Genomic DNA, 17471 nt, shown 5'->3' with positions numbered 1-17471 from the left:
GCCTTTTTCAGCCTTGTACCTGCTGTATGCAGCATATAGCAGACTATCTGCTTGGATATCAGATGGTTAGCTGAGTTCTCACCCTGTTTCCAGTCTCCTGTTGCTGTCTGCACTGCCAGGTTTCATGAGGATACTGTGATTTTCAAGCTATTACTTCATTTCTGATCTCTCAGTCTAAGCTGGAAGGCATCTGGTTTAGCGGATGTTTCATAAAGGGAGATTTTCCAAGGCAAACAGTAGTTGAGAATCAAGATTCCCTGTAATGACTAAGGTATCATATGCAGTTTCATGAGGATGGTGTAGAGAACTTCAGAAAGAAAAGGAAAAGCACACTTCAACAGAGTGGTGGCATCTAAATCTCTCAGGTACTGAGTGTCAGTACTGCACAATGAAGGGCAAATTATCTCAGGGAACATGCTGCTCTGAATTTCCTGTGTTAATTCCAGTTAACTCCAGTAATTTTGGTATCTGTCTGTATTTCATGATATCCTAGAGTGTGACATTTGGTAGGTGCAACCAAGGAGATCAAAGCTCTGTTGTTTTCTTTTTTTCTTTTTTATTTTTCGGTCTAGTCTTGTCAATTGCCTTAACTATCCAGCAAGATTTTTTCAAAAGGTCTTTGAAATCCTGTTTCTGTTAAAATAAACAGGCCTTTAGCCACTGCTTTTAGCAGATGAAAGTATCTGCAGCCAACTAATGATGGCTTGGGAAAATAACAATGAAAGTTATTTTCACTATGTCTTTTTTTGAATGTGAATTTTCCTGAAAAAGTGATAGTAAGGCTATTTTTCTCTGAGTTTTTTTAGTTACTCCTGGTTCCTCTTCCTTAGCGTTTTTCAAGTAACAAAATTTTTATCTGAAAACAGCCTGTGGTTTACTAGATTAATCAGAGGAGAAGACTATCCATCTAAAGAAGTGGAATTAAAAGTATTTGACTTTTTTAGCTTAGTGGAACAGAGTCTGAGGCAGTTGTTGACTATTTATTAAAATAAAAAAGTAAATTTCAGGAGGGGAAAATAGCCACAGAAATACAAAAATAAATTTAAAACAACAACGTCATCGTCGTGGTCGTCTTCTTCCTCTTCTTCTTCTTCTTCTTCTCCTTCTCCTTCTCCTTCTCCTTCTCCTTCTTCTTCTTCTCCTTTTTTAAAGATTTATGCTCAAAAAAAAATCTTCCAAAACAGCATAATAACGAAGAATCATGAGAACATGACACGTTCATGGAAAAGATGACAGAATATTTGAAAATTGAAACAGAATCTCTGTCTATTTGATGTATCGATACTTTCAAAGAGATTTGAAAGGAGAGTGATTGTTCTTTGTATATGCTATATATGGATAGTTGAATAATGAATATATGTATAATACATGAATAATATGAATAATGTGGGGTGCTTTTGTGTTTGTGTTTTGTTGCTTGGTTTTGGGTTCGGTTTTTTTTACCTAAAGTATTTTCTTAATTGAACACAGTGGCAGACTGGAGATTAGTGTTCACTACTGCTCTCAGTAGCATTGATTTATCAGGTGCTGTGCTATTGAGCCCTGCTCACATGCTCAGGGTTGGAGTGGTGACCATAGTGGAAAGCAGAAAGACTGTTTTCTTGCAGGTCAAATCACAGAGAGCATCCCTTTTATTTATTTATTTATTTTGCCTTCTTTTGCACAATGCTGTGTTTTCCTTTTTTGTTCAGTTTGAAATTCTTCCATTTTTTTCCCGTAGTCATTATAGTTATGGCTATTGATTAGAGATCTTGAGATTATTAGATTCTTTGTAGGTTTCTGTGGATTACTTTTTCCTGTGAAACTTTCTGAAATAAATTATTTCATTGCATAGCTGCTATGGTACTAGAGTGGAACGGACTACAGAGGTGCTTCTTTCCAATTCTACTTAAAATCTCAGGATCTAGGTAGGCACCAAAGCTTTAGACAGGTCACAAATTTGTTGTACTTCACGAGGCATGCTTGTAACATTGCACACCTTTATTTTATAACAGAAAAGAACTGATGCTCTTATAAATATTTCATTGAGACCAGTGGAGAATCATCAGAAATCATTGGAATATTCCTTTTAGTTGGCTTCTCAATATCTTGTAAGAAAAGATAGACTCCAGATTTTCAGTATTGCAGTTTTATATCATATGAATATGAACTGCCTTTATTGTAATATGTGGATTACTTCTCTAGTACATCAATAGAGAAAAATAACTAAGTCACTGAAAAATGTGAGCAACAATGTCTAGAATAAACTCATACTTTCATAAAAACATGGTGGTGGCATTCAAAATTCTTTCCCCTATTCTGTAATGTTTAGATATTTATAGCTGTGGTTTCACATGTTGATCTTTCAGCCCTTCCTTTTGTTATCCTGAGAAACCTAGATATTTTTTCCATGATATATATTGTTTTTCCATGACTCTACCCTTTTTTTTCTTACTTGACTCTAGTATCATCTTTTAAGATTTGGGCGTACTTCATTATTTTTGGCTTTAGTCTTGTGTCTTTAGTCTGCAGTACACTGGTTTTATAGTTTCTGTTTAGTTCTTCCTTTATGGCTAAGGACAGTATTAGTGTCATATTTTCATTTTCTTTGCAAGATCTAGGTCCACAGTAGGCTGTTGGTCTTTTCTAAATCTCTAAATTGCCAAGATGTAGAAAAGTGCTACATTCCTATTTCCATATTTGCATGCTCTATTTTTACTCTTAATCTCTGTAGGAACTGCTTAGTCATCCCAGGAAGTCTGTAACCCGCTCAAGTTTCTGGTTTGTAATGGATTTTTTTCCCCTGAACTTCAAGCACCAAGCTAATATATTGGGCACAACAGGTTTCTGCATCCTCTTTAGTTTCAAATTCTTGAACTCATCATTCTAGGCAAACTTGCTAGAAAATTTACAGTATTTCTCAAAGCTTGTTTTTCTGAAATTTTAACTGAATTAACTGAATCAACTTATAAACTAAAATTTCCTATTACTTTGGTAAGGTTTGTCTCATTAAAAATAAAACTAGTATCATATTTTGTTGCTATGTCTTCACCACTTAATAAAGAAATATGTTTTGGGGTTTTTTTATCATACCAAGGAATGTGATATCTGCTGATAGCCTTGCATTAATTTTCTAGGAGTAGGTTAAGGAAATTAAAATTACTCAATATCCTAGCATTTTTACTGTCTGTCTTCTATTTTTATAAACATTCTTAACTATCCCAAGACTCAGTCCTCTATAGTAAACCTAACTTTTGGGTGATTTTTACCATGTCTCATCAAAAAATACTTGTTTTGTACAAGCCTTAAACTCAAAGCAATCAGCCGTTTAAATAAAATATCCCTTTGACTCCATTTTCATTTATGTCTTTCCGTAAAGATGGTACAGACATAGGTTTGTGTTATGCAGATCACAGATCTGCTTCATTTCTTGGCTGGCAAAGAACTATTTTTATATGCCAGCGTTATTTATTTAGGACATTTTGCATGCATTTAGGACACTGAAGTGCATTGTACTGTGATGTACAAGAGCATGAAATAGACTGTCCTGTATATATTGAGAGCTCCAGCTAAAAATAAGGTTTAAACAAAACATTAAAAATTACATTTTTCTTTCCTTATTTTGATTTTCATTTTTTTCACTTAGTTGAGTCTGTTTACCTCTACATTTATTAAAACTTAGTCTCAAATACTTACAAAATCCTGTTTTTGTAACGGTCAGGGAACCCTGATTTTAGCTACTGAAAATAACATTAGTTAAACTCAGTATGCACTCATTAATCTACCCAGTCAGTCAACCCTGATGCTGTACTCAGGTCTCTTTCTCCCTTTAATTTTAATTTCCTTTTCCACAGCTTTGGTCTTTAAATTTCCCTATCTGGAAGCATTAAGAAGGAAGGAACATTACACTATTTTGCCCTTCTTAAAGTAAAAAACCTGGCAGTGTTGATGTCACTGAAATTTTATAATTGACTCCTCTGAAGAAGGAGGGGCTGAGAGCTAATATAATTTTTCTTTAGGATGCACATTCTATGGCACATTTGTCTTGTGGGTCCTTGAGAACTCAGGCCTGTACCTAAGGAGGGGCAAAAGCTAATTATCCAGCAACCTAAAAAATATTCTTAGCAGAACTGAAGAATATAAAAGGAAATTTTATGTAATTCATTATAGCTTTTTTTAACAAGTAAGATCTTACCTCTAATGGAGAGTCAGTGAAAATTCAACTGACAAAAATCTACCACCACGTAGTAACTTATAGATATTAAATAAGTATATGACTAAGTAAAGATACAGTAGAATATAGAAGATGAAAACCCACTGTGTATTCTAATATTCTAAGTAAAATGTACATGAAATCCAAAACACATAGAATGCATAGAATGAAAACAAGGACTTAATACAATAATTTTACATAATGCTAATATGAAATAGGCACTGAAACTGATCATATGATTAAAAGAAGAGATGAGGTGGGAAATAATTTTTTTTACCTGCTTGGAATATGAACCAGAGGCAAAAGAATTGTGTCTTTTGCTTTTCAGCTTTTTAATTTTTCAGTTGTTTTTCAAATTTCAAAGCACAGTGTTCAAATCAGTTGAGTTAGTCAAAGATATTTTCATATACTTAAGCTTAATGGAGCTAACATGATAAACCACATTTATCTCCTTCAAATATTGTATTCTATGTATGTATGGCTGCATAGTCATTGATAATAAGTATTATATATACATATATCTGAAGTTATTCCTGGATATATGTATATTATATATTATAATATATGTATATTATATATACATATATCTGAAGTTATTCCTGGATAGCTCCAGTATTTGAAAAGTAGTATGAATTAAAAATAGGCTTCACATTTGGGAACAGAGTAAGTTCACTTTTCCTTTTCTTTTTTAAAAATAATCTTTGGCATGAATTCTGCCACCATTCACCTGGGATTGTTATAAATCACATGTGTTCCTGTGGATGCTCATTTACCAGCTTGCATAAGAAATCTTTATAAATGAGAATACCAACCTTGCCATTGAACCCAGCAATCTGAAGCCTTTAATTCACTATATATTTGTCTAGTCCTTGTCAAATACATTCAAACAAACAAACAAACAAACAAAAAAAAAGCAAAAGCTACTCTCTGCTGAAACCTGTGACTCCTGCTTGCCTGCTGTGACTGCAACCTCTAGTTTTTGCTTTTCACAATATTCTTCCCTAGACCTCTGAGGGATAGAACCCATTTAAAGAATGAAACAACATTTTCTTCTGTTCTCTTTTTTTCCAAAGAGGGGAAAAAGGGATCCTGAACTAGGATAAAGGCAGAAGGAAGAATGAGAAGGCCAAATAAAAATAGGTGAAAAAATCAAGTTTAAAAAGTATGGGCGATGAAATGTGGGAAAAAAGTGCCATTAATCACTATGCACAACTGGTTCTAAATAACCCATGAGCAGATTAGAAAGAATCTGTTATCTTATGCAGGTAGTGTCCAACCATCTCATGTGACAGGAGAGGCTAACCTGTTGAAATATGGAGAATTCGTTCAGAAAAAATTGCAAATGACAAGCTAGTCTCTATCGTTTCCATGAAATATTTTTGTTGGACCTTGAAACCAGAATCCTTACTGTACTATAGCTCTGCAGTGAGGAGGATGGAAGGAAATGGGGGAGGAAGGAGCTGATGCTGACTACCGGATGAACAGGCTAGAGACATGTGCGTATGATGGAAGGAAAATTGCTGGCAGCCCACTTCTCCCTAGGGGCATTTGGGCAACCCACACTCCCTCCCTGCTCCCTCACACCCACGGACACCCCCAGCCAAAGTAAGGCACATGTTGTGTGTTTCAGGGGCCAGACTGGATGGCTTTGCTGTGAAGCAAGGAGGGCTACATATGTTTTATAGTGTCAGTACTGGTGACACTTAAATCCTTAATGACTTTATTTTTAAAGGTCCAGAAAAATCATTTGGCATGTGATCAGTGCTAGTGCTCACAGCCAAAAATTTTATAACTGGTAGTTTATGTACTTGGGTTTGTTGAACTGATTTTTTTTTTTTTGCTCTTGTTTTCTCCCCCCAAAAATACGGGAGTTGGTTATTCAGGTACCTGAAGGTAGGTTCCTGTGTCATTTTTGTACCAGGCATGCTGTTTAGCTTCCAGCTGCCACTCCAGAAGGAAAACAGGCCCTCTGCTTATCCCCATCTGTCTCATCTATATTTCTCAGATGCCCCATGTCATATTAAAGGGACTAGATCCCCAGCACCAAAATAGCTCTGCATTACCTTTCTCCACAATAGGCCAAGATCATTTGTCGAATCCTTTATCAAGCAAAATGTGGATATATTAAATGTTAATTTTGCTTACTTCAAGAATCAGAGTTACTATGAGCAGATTTCTCCTACCAAAATATGTGGTACTGCAGTTCCTCCACAAATCCATATATATATACACCCAAGCACGCCCATTTCACCCTGAAGTGACATCCAGCATGGTTAGTCTACTGTGAAATAAAGGAGTCCAATATCATTTACAGGTCATGAAAAAGCCAGGCTCAGCAGTTTCCTCCATTATGAAGTATGCTGGGTTAGATTTACTGCTCCAGTGGGAGACCTCTGCATGCTCTGCTGGTGCAAAACAATCTACTACAACTGGTTTATCAGCAGATAAGATGGAATGGGAGATCCACAGATTGCCCAGTACAGGAAATGCAGGCTGTTTTTCCCACTCTTCTGTTATAACATTCATTCATAATACTTTAGGGTTTTTGGAATTAAGTAAACCTTTCGTCTGTCTCCTCTAGGGCACTGTCTGTGTGTCTCTGCCATATGGTGCAGTGTGAGGCTGGAAGTGGAGATCTGTCTGCCTTGGCTTCCTTCCTCTGCTGGGTAAGTCCGACATGATACAGAGCATGTATCCACAGATTTTTTTGACTGTTTAAGGCATGCTCTGATCCAGCTAAAGACACAACATGCACAAGATGAGCAACCTGGCTTAGAGTTTTCTTTTGCTGACAGTTTTTAATTCTTAAAGGGGTTTGTATTTGATGAAGCGTGTGATTTACTTTCTCATTAGGATTTTTTCCAACTCACAAATGGAACCTTTTCCCTTCTAGTGTTGTATTTTCTGAATCTCTCTGCTTTTTTATTCAATAAATGCTGCTAAATTTGTCTTTCAAGACATTGATCAGTGAAATAATTCAACAGAATTTTTTCATGTCAACACTTTCTTACGAAGATTTCATGATTTCTTAATTCAAAAATCCCATTCTAATCTGGGTGTTTGCTGTGCAGAAATAATAAAAATATCAATTTAAAAACTTTTTTCTTGGAAGTTCTGACTCAAAGTTGTCACCTATTCCAAGTCATAATGCTTAGTTGAGTCCAACAAGTTTCAAGGCATTATCAGAGAAGAAAAATACACATTTAATGGAATTACTAGTTGGTGATTAGTAACAGACAGGAACATATATATAGGCAATACATACCCATTTATATTTTGAAAAGAGAAATATCTGTGAGAGGTTCCTTCTAATCTCATTGCATTTGTTCAGTTCAAAAACTGCAATGAGGTGATTTACTGTGAAATCAGTCTCATGCTCTGCAGATCATAGGATTTTAGTTTCTGAAGCTTATTAATGCTAATGCAACATTTTTCATTTGCTTAGTGAGCTTTCAATGAACCCAGAAGTATCAGCTCAACAAATCACTCCAGTACAATCTTCATTCTGATCAGACCCAAGGAACACGGTTCTTTGCCCATGTGGTAGGGCTATGCAGAGAATAAGGCCATGCTTCTATGGTTTGCTACATGTGATTTGAAATACATTTCACTGGTCTCCATTTCTGGTCACCTAGCAAAGCTGTTTTTCCTTTGGGAGCTACACAAACATGGTTTCTGCTCAGTGCTTGACAGAAAATTTAGAAATGTTAATCCTGCTCAGGGACGTTATTTGCACCCTGGGACATTTTCACCTTGGATGTACTATACAGCAGCTCATCTTTCAGTTCAGCCCTTTCCTATCCTGCTGTAATTCTGTGGAGCGGCTAAAGTCTGATGCAGCTTCAAGCTGGTTGTGAGACTCTGTGGTTTTACAAAGAATGAAACATAAACAGAGGTGCTGTTTCTTCCCTTCCACATGCCCATCCCAAGTTCTACCAGCTCTAGTTTTACTTTGCCAAGATAAAAAAAAAAAAAGAGACGAGGAAGAACTTCATCTCTGATTGTAAAATAAAGCTAATAAAGCATTGGCAACTCGAAAACATTTTTAAAAGGCCTTTCCTTCCATAGGTGACACTCCTGCCATTTAGAACATGCTTTTTATGAAGCATATAAAGATAAGCAGGCCACAGCATGCGCCGGAAAAGCCTCCTGCTCATCTTTGCATCTGCTAATTTATAAGAATATTGCACATAAAAGGATAGCAAGCATTGGATGGTTTGGTTCAAACCTTAAAGGCTGTTAAAGAAAGTGTTCCGTTTCAGAAATACTTTTGTAAGAAACCCCAGCAGTATTAATGTGTGAATCAAACATTGAAAGAGGAGAACTCCTTGACATGGTACCATAAAGAATGCTTGCAGGGTAGTACAAACAAAATTCTTCAGAGAATTCTATGTCAGACTGCCACTAACTGGTTACTAGAATTTGGTATGTTCAGAAGATAATCTTTGAAGGGAGGTTTTTTGAGTTCTGAGAATGACAAAACCTTATGGAAAAATAGTTTAGAGTGTAGATATACAAATAGCAATACAGTTATAATACAGGTAGCAGTTCAGGCATGACTAACAAAGTTATTACAACCTGACAATCTACTATGGACTTTGATGTAAAGTTGATTCAATCCCATTTGAGCAATAATGGTTAAAGAACAAACCTCTTCCATTTGCTAATCATTTAGACTGTGATTTGCATAATTTCCCCAATATTTCTTTGAATGCTTTTTTTTTTTTCTATTATTTGCAAACACTCAATATTGTAATTCTAAGGTGGACTAGTTGTCTGTACCTTTGTCTAATTTTGTGTTTCTATTTCCAATAGGGACACCTAAATTTTTTTATTATTATTATTATTTTCTTGTAATGTTACTTGTATAAAGGAAAATCTACTTTGCCAGAGAAAGTTAAGATACACAATTAAAATCAGCATTTGGAGGTAATCGTAAGAAAATAATAATTTACTAAATGCTCATAAAGAATGAACATAGTATGATATGAAAGTCATCAAAATTATCACAATAAAGATGCTCCGAAGAACAGTCAACAATGGGGATTTAGACATTTATGTCTTCCTGGACTTAAATATAAGCTGCAGTTTTGCAGTTATGAAGTTATATAAGATGAAGTTATAAAAAATGCAGGTTTGAAAAGTGTAATTCCAGAAACCTAAAGGAGAATCTAATATTCCAGATATCTTTGCTAATTTTAAAGGTTTGGGCTCTTCTCCATTGCCTAGAACTTTTCCTGGAAACCTATGCTTCTGATCTCTGTTAAAATCATATAATACATTATCCATACTTAATTATTTTATGCTTATCATATTACAGGGATGCAATTAGTGCCTTTCATTAGCCTCATTGCTTGTGATTATAAATCTGAACTTAATTCTATTTCATTCATTTTGGACATGTACAACATAATTGTGATCCTGCACATTACTTTTAATCTGTTACTGTAATTCTTTTGAGATATTACCCTTATTTGTTCTGCATACAGATACAAGAAGGAGAAGGAATTTGTCAGTTGGGAGAAAATGAAGATGAAAAGGACTTGTGATGGAAGTGTTAATGCCCAAGAACACACAGACATTTTGCTCTGGAAAAGTGGTGCTGTCATGCTCGACAGAAATTTTATTGCATAGATAAATATGTTACAATAAGGTTTTCTACAATGTCACGTGGGGTGGCCATCTGATTTAAGACCTCTTCCATCAGAGACTCTCCTGCTTCCTTATGTTAATCTGTAACTCCGCAATGTTTCTAGGGTTAGAAATGCTACAAGTGCATTTTAAAATGAACAAAGAATCTCATGGAAGAAAAGGAATGTAAAAATAATAAAAGTCTTAAAGGCCAAAATTGATAAAGTTGGAAGTAGTGTTTGAGCACTACATTTTCATTTGAAGGAATAATCAACAGCATGTATTATTTGACTTGTTTTAAAAAAATCCACTTAGTCTGATCCATAGAGTCTCCTTTCTTTGCTCCCAGAAGCAAAGCAACACTCCTGCTTTTCCAACAGAGAGATGAAAAAACAATTTCCTATCCAGTGCATTTAAATACATGAGAATACAAGGAAGAAAAAGAAGGCATGTAGTTACTTTGGAGTAAACAGACAAAAAAAGTCAAAGACAAAGGATCGCAGGAGCTCTACTCTTATGAAAAACAATGAAACAACAGTATAAAACACATAAAAGGATCTCAGCTTTTATCAGCTAGAAAGAAACCTAAATTAGAAGAAGAAAGTAAACAGTTTTTCCTCACAGCTTCTCAAATGCAAGGATTTGAGGATTCCCCAGTTAGGAGATGATTATATACAATGTTAAAATTTTTTCTTTTGCCTCTTCATTTTTGTGGACTTAAGTTTTTCAGCTGTAAAAATGTGATTTTTGTTTTCTAATTTCTGCATTCTTTGTGCTCTTGTTTTGTAAATACACAAAGGATCTACCTAAGAGGAAATACTATTCACCAATCTGCAGCTGGGTAGGGCACCTTTTTGTCTGTCTATTTATCTCCCTTCTTTTTGTTTTATTGTTTTGTAAGGAAAATGTGTTTTGTCATATTCATGAATTGCAGATCAGTTTCTCATGAACTGGCAGGACTGATAGCAGTAGTTCCTCTTCTCAGCAGTCTATAATTCCACTTCTTTCTCATTGTTTGTCTTTTGTGTTTCCCCCTTATCTATTTCTTTCTCCCCATTTATGAGCAAAGCCGCCTGGAATGCTAGATGGCAATTACATTCTGCAGTTGATTTCTGTAAATTGGTCTACTTTTCAAACACTTACAAGCAAAATTATTTTAGCTGGGAGAACATCAACTTAGGGAAGAAGAAAAGTGTGTGTTATTTACATGGTAGAATATACAGGCTCAAGATCAGAATGTGTCAATACTATTTACATTTGTGAGAAGTGTTAATCGTCTTTACTATTTAAAGTATTTTTAGCAGTCTTATCATTTCAAAGCATAATTTTCTAGCTAGTCCTTTTCTTTCTTAATCTAGTTGTCCTCTTTTTGTTTACTCTGCAATCAACTATCTTATTTTTCTTCATTTTTAGCTGCAATAAAATATGACAAACAGATTTCTAAAAATGCTTAATCTAGGTTAGTCATTGGTAAATCTGAAAAATGTTGTACAAAAGTGAGCATTTTGGGAAATCTCATTATTTACAAAGCTACTGTGTGTTTCATCCTAAAGAACCAAAGAGTTATTGCATCACTGTAATCATCACTTTATTGATCATGAAATAATAGAATCATGGAGTGTTTTGGTTTGAAAAGGATCTCTATGGATGATCTAGTCCAAACACCCTGCCATGGGCCAAGACATCTCTTGGATGAGATTGCTCAAAGCTCTATGCAACCTGACCTTGAACACTTCCAGAGATGGAACATACACAACTTCTCCATGCAAACTCTTCCAGTCCTTGATCACATTGTAAAGATGTGACAACATCCTTATGTTGTCTTTCGATTTAAGACCATTGCCCCTGTCCTAGTACTACAAGCCTTCATAAAAAGTGTCCCTCCATCTTTTTTGTAAGCCCCATTTTACATACTGAAAGTTTGCAATAAGATCTTCCATGAGTCCCCCCTTCTCTGGGCTGAACAACTCCAGCTCCAACAATTCTCTCAGCCTTTCTTCATAGGAGAGGTGTTCCAGCCCTCTGGCCATCTGTGTGGCCCTCCTCTGGATCAGCTGTAACCTGTCTATGTCTTTGCTGAGCCCCAGACCCGGACTCAGCACTCCAAGCCGGGTCTCACGAGAGCAGAGGTGAAGAATTCCCTCCCTCACCTTGCTGCTCTGGCTGCTTTTGATGCAGCCCTGCTTACAGCTGGCTTTCTGAACTGCAAAGGCGCATTGCTGGCTCATATCCAAACAGTATCCTAAAGTCCTTCACCGCAGGGCTGCTCTCTATCCATTTTCCACCCAGCCTGTATTTGTGCTTAGCACTGCCCTGACACAGGTGCAGTGTCTTGCACTTGGGCTTGTTGGACTTCACAAGGATCACACAGGCTCATTTCTCAAGACTGGCATGGCTGCTCTGGTTGGCATCGCTTCCCTAAAGCACATCAGCGGATAACACTGAGCACATCACCACTGAGCTCGGATTGCTCCGCAAACTTGGTGAGAGCGTACTCAATCCCACTGTCTATGTAACTGATCAAGATACTAAGTAGTATTGGTCCCAGTACAGACCCTTAAGCGTCACCACTCATTACTAGTGTCCACTTATCTATTGAGCTGATGACTGACTCTTTGGACATAGTCATCCAGCCAATTCCTTATCCATCTAAAAGCGCATTCATCAAACCCATATCTCTCCAACTTATCAAGAAGAATGTTGTGGGGGACATGTCAAAGGCCTTACAGAAGTCCAGATAGATGACACCTGTAGCTCTTCTCTTGTCCATTGATGCAGTCACTCTATCATAAGAGGCCACTATCTTAGTCAGCTAATACCCTCAAGACCCTGACATGCATCTCATCATGCCACATGCAGTTATATGTATTCAGATTTCTCAGGTGGTCTTGAACCTGATCTTCTAGAGCCGGAGAGACTACTCCCTCGGTGCCTGTTGTGAGGTTTAGGGACTTGACAGATGTGGGAAGAGAGATTAGAAATGAAAATTGAAGCAGAAAAATTGCCTTAAGTACCTTAAGTCTTCTTCATGTCTGTTGCCATCAGTTCTTCTTTCCTAATTATCAGGACAGGTACTTCTCCTTTAATCTTCCTTTTCATGCCAACTTACATATAGATATACTTATTATTCTTTGCATTCCTTGCCTAATTCAGCTCCAACTGAACCATATTTCCTGATCCAATCCCTACATATCTAGGCAACTTGCCTATATTATTATCAGGAAACCTGTCCTTGGTTCCACTGCTTGTGCATTTCCTCCTTATGCCTTAGTTTGATCAGGAGGTCCTTATTCAGCCATGCTGATTTCCTGCCTTCTGTGCTGATTTCTTAAACAGGGAAATTGAATGTTCTTGTGCTGTGAGAAAAATATTCTCTAAGCTCTGTTCAGTCCTTTATCCCTGAGGGCAGTTTCCCAGGGGCCACATCCACTAACTCCTTAAGCACCTGAAAGTTTGCTGACACCACTCTTGACTTCTCTAAATAGTTCAGCTGTATTCAGATGTGTTTGTTGCTTGCAACACCTAAAACAATCACAAGACAATTACAAGAAAATATGCTTCTACAAGCTCTGAACATCTTAAATAAGCATAGACTCATAAGATTTTGCCAATAACAGTAGTCGACTAAACTAACGGTATATACGCATTAGAAGAATTAATATTTGACATTCAAATTTTAAATCAGCAAAAGCAATAGTGCACCCTTGATTTTTAAAATCAAGTACCTTAATATTTTATTTAATATCTAGACCCATCAAAATGTTGTCCAATATTTGCTAATTTATTTAGAGAAAATTGAACTAGTTTACTCAAAATGAACAATATTGCAATTCTACAGTCTAAACTCCTCTTACAAAATTTTCGGTACTTTCCCTAGATCAGGCTTTCTTTTGTGGTGTCTGCTGGATTTGACAGATAGTCAGAGCTGAAGAACTATCGTTCATGACATTGAAAAACTCATCAAACTGAAAGACATTTTAAAAATAAGCTGATTATTTTGGGATGATGGCCTCTACTACTTTTGCATTATGTTTCAGGAAATTTCTCTAAATTTGATAGTGATAGTTGTAATTCAAGTTTTGCAAAACTATAACTGATGTATTTTTCAGTGAAGAAAAAGAGATGAAGAGAAGACTGACAAAATTATTATTTTCATTTTATTTATGGAATATATTTATTTTGTCATCTTAATTCAACTTCTCGAGTGTCACTTTTCATAATTATAAATTTTATAAAGGCTGCAAACAAAATTATTCAAACTGATAAGACCAATAAAAAGTTGAAGTACCAACATTTTATCATATTAAATGCAAGACAACCAGCCATTTTTTAAGGTTGCAATACCTCAAAGCTCTGTGATAGAAGCTTGATAAAGTACCTGGAATACTGACATGAGAGTCAGACAGTGTTAGGGTCCCAAACATCTTCAAGAGATGCAGTTAATTGCATCATCAATTATACTTAGATTGTCAAGAACTTAAGACTGAATTCAGTGGCCATGCTAACTTTTCTTAAAATTACTTAAAATTTTTTTTTTAAATGGAAAATTCAGGTTTTTTATCTGTTTACTCTTTTTCTCAAGAGCTGCACAAATGATTCCTTCACATATGGTTAGACTCAATGACCTTAAAGGTCTTTTCCAACCGAAATGATTCTATGATTCTATAAATCTTGCTGATTTTAGTGCTCATCATTTTGAACCAAGTGAAAGTACTGTGTACTTTCTGTATAGTGCTACATATGAGGAACCAATGTATTCTTTCACTTAAAAAAACTGAACGAGGAGTTAATTAAGAATTGTCTGAATTTTAGTTGTGTCACTGAAGAGAGAGAGGTAAGTTTAGAAAAGAAACAAGAGAGCACAAAAAGATCTTTATACTACAGCTACTTTGCTACCTGAAACAGCAAAAACACCTGCAATCACATACATAATGCAGACAAAATTGAAAGGATATAATAAAATAGGAAGTTCACAATTTCTCTAAAAAAAGAATCTATTTCTTCTATCAGTCCCAGGAAAACAAAACAATAGACAGAAAAAAATACGTGAACAACAGTTTCTATGAGCTCAAATTGAATGACGTGCCCTGGGGAAGAAAAAAGTAGAAATGCTTCTCAGGTTTAGCTTTAGGAGATTTTTACTTTATGATGTATTCATTACTTTATGATATTTATTAGATACTCTAACTGTTGGCCTGGTTTTATAAAACAGTTGTAATATATTTATTGCCAAAGATCATTAAAAGTTGCAGTAACTTAATGGTAATTAACATGTTATTTCTGGATCTTTACACTGGAAACAGATATCAAATGGGTTATCTGCTTGTAAAATAAAATTAAATCATAATATTATATCAGAAGTTTTCATAGATAGATTTTATTTAACAAATGTAAGTCAGATGTTTCATTCTCTTCCATTCTGTCTGAAACCTGAAAATCAAGGGAAGAATATCCACAGACTCAAAGATGTAATTTGTAAATACTAATTTTGAACTGAAACAGTATTTTGGAGAGCTCTCTAAGGCTACTATATTGTTTCTGAAATGGGTTGATGACTTTAATTTTGTATTTATCTTCTCTACATTTCATTTATCAAAAGATTAATTAAAGCACACTAAAGGTAATAAAGTGGGCTTCTGCTTTCTCCTGTACATTCATCTAGAATTCTGTCACCTAGTCAGTCACTACTAGGAAGTGCTTTTGCATTTTTCACAGCCACTGCTCATATATATTGTACCAAATAACTTATTAACTTTGACAGACTTTTGCATCTCACTGCTCAGCATCTCTTCAAGATCATTAAAGACTAAATTAAGAATTATGGAGTCAAGTGCAAGTCACTAAGGGATACTTCTGATAATCTTCCTCCCCTGAGAAATCTATTTTTGCCACTTGTTTCCTATCTCTTAATATGGAATTTATTTATTCATTTGAGTCCCTTCTCCACAGTCATCTTCATGTCCTTAAAGAGTCTTTGTTAGAAGACCTTGTTCAAGACCTTTTCAAGGTCAAGGTGCACTTTATCAGCCTGCTTGCTCCAGTCTGGAGGTGTGCTGCTTACTTCAGAGAACTTTATTTTCGTGAAAACCATTATTCATTTTCAAAAGTCATATTGCTCTCCCCTAATTGTTCATATTTATGAACCATAATGGTTCATATTTATTCAGATGCACATTAATTCCATTTTTCAGGCAGTTTCAACTAATTAACTTGCTGGATTCATTGAGCAACAGGTCAGTCCTTGGTTCCCCTGCAGCTTTCTGAAATAATTGATGTCACATGTGTCAGTCCTCTGCCTCCACACTGTATCTGAGAGAGAGGTTTGCGATTTTCATGTTTCATCTTGAAGTCTCCCTAGAGCCTAAAGAGAAATATCAGTCTTGCAGACTTTTTCTTCTTAATTCTATCTATTACTTCAATAACTTCTGCTGACAGTTGAGTGTACCCTTTAATGATTCTATAGGTAAAAACCATGGTTCAGCTCAGAAATCTCCCTGAACTTATCCAAGTTAAGCAGGGATATAAACAAGGAGACCTCTGTTGTGGCCTCCTTTCCTCTGCATGCTCTTTTCATGCTTTGATTAATTTCTGTGTGCTACAGATTCCCTAGAAAGCTTCCCTCTCATCTATCTTTCACATAAAATTACCCTAAACCTGAAGTTTACTTTTGTTGAGGCAAAACTTGTTTGGCTTTTTTTTGGGGGGGGGAGGGGGAGGAGGGGCATGTGCAGGGAGGCTATGGTTGTGGTTAGTTTGGGGTTTTTTTTGTTTCTTTGGGTTTTTTTGCAGTTATCCATGTTGATTCATCTCCTCTTTAATAACAAAATGTCTACAAAATCCTAGTAGAACAAACAGAAACAAATAATCTTGGAACGAAGGGGGAGTTTCGCACCATTTTATGGGAGACATTCCCAGTGGCTTAAACCTCAGGTTACCACTACATCAGGACTATTTGTGCTTACTAATTTAGTCCCTCCAAAACTTCTGGCTGCTACACCTCCCGTACTTTTGCTATGCAGTGCACGAGTGCAAAAATACAATTAACAGCATCTCTTATCTTTCTCTTGAAGAGTTAATAAATTAATTGCTGTTGCAGAGCAAACACTTCTCTTTTTTACCCTTACAGCTGTGTTTTTCTTCATTCACTGCTTTCAGATGAATAATCTTTCAGCTGAAGTTTCTGTGAAATTTACAGGGAATTTACAATTCCCAAAGGATGGCTGTAAGAACAATATAAGCTATACTATTACAATTGATGCCATGAAGATTTTTTACATTTTCTTTTACAACTTCTGTATTCTTAGTGCTTTTTGCCTACATTCTTGGACTTGTTTGTCAAGCTAAGAGACTAAACATTTTAGAAGCTTTGTAGCTAGGGATCAGTGTGCCCCAGACCCCAAGGTCCTCTCCAGAACACATTCTGTAAACCAAGATAGAACCATCCAGGGGAAGGTTCCTTGGGGAGGGGGGCTCACTCGAGCCTCTCATTGGGGAATCTTTGATAGATATGCTAATTAGTAAGACCTATAATGTTATACCAGATCTTTTGGGGGAGGGGCATTTGGCGGGGTGCATTTCGATGCGTATGACCTGGACGTGGCGCACCTAAGGATCCTTAAAATAAATACCAGGGTAAAATCCCTTTTCC

The 17471-nt window shown here is 36.0% G+C and overlaps 1 long non-coding RNA gene across 1 annotated transcript in view; it reads left to right on the top strand.

Annotated features, from left to right (window-relative positions):
• Positions 1–17103, top strand: part of LOC116448006 — a 46932-nt gene extending 29829 nt beyond the window's left edge. Inside the window, exons 3-4 of the long non-coding RNA XR_004241783.1 lie at positions 6774–6858; positions 9682–17103. This is a non-coding gene — a long non-coding RNA (uncharacterized LOC116448006). The remainder of the gene's footprint in view (positions 1–6773; positions 6859–9681) is intronic.
• Positions 17104–17471: the final 368 nt, after the last annotated feature.

This window comes from Corvus moneduloides, chromosome 1 (genome assembly GCF_009650955.1).
Source record: "Corvus moneduloides isolate bCorMon1 chromosome 1, bCorMon1.pri, whole genome shotgun sequence".
NCBI classification, from domain to species: domain Eukaryota; kingdom Metazoa; phylum Chordata; class Aves; order Passeriformes; family Corvidae; genus Corvus; species Corvus moneduloides.
This window is presented reverse-complemented; position numbering and strand designations above follow the sequence as displayed.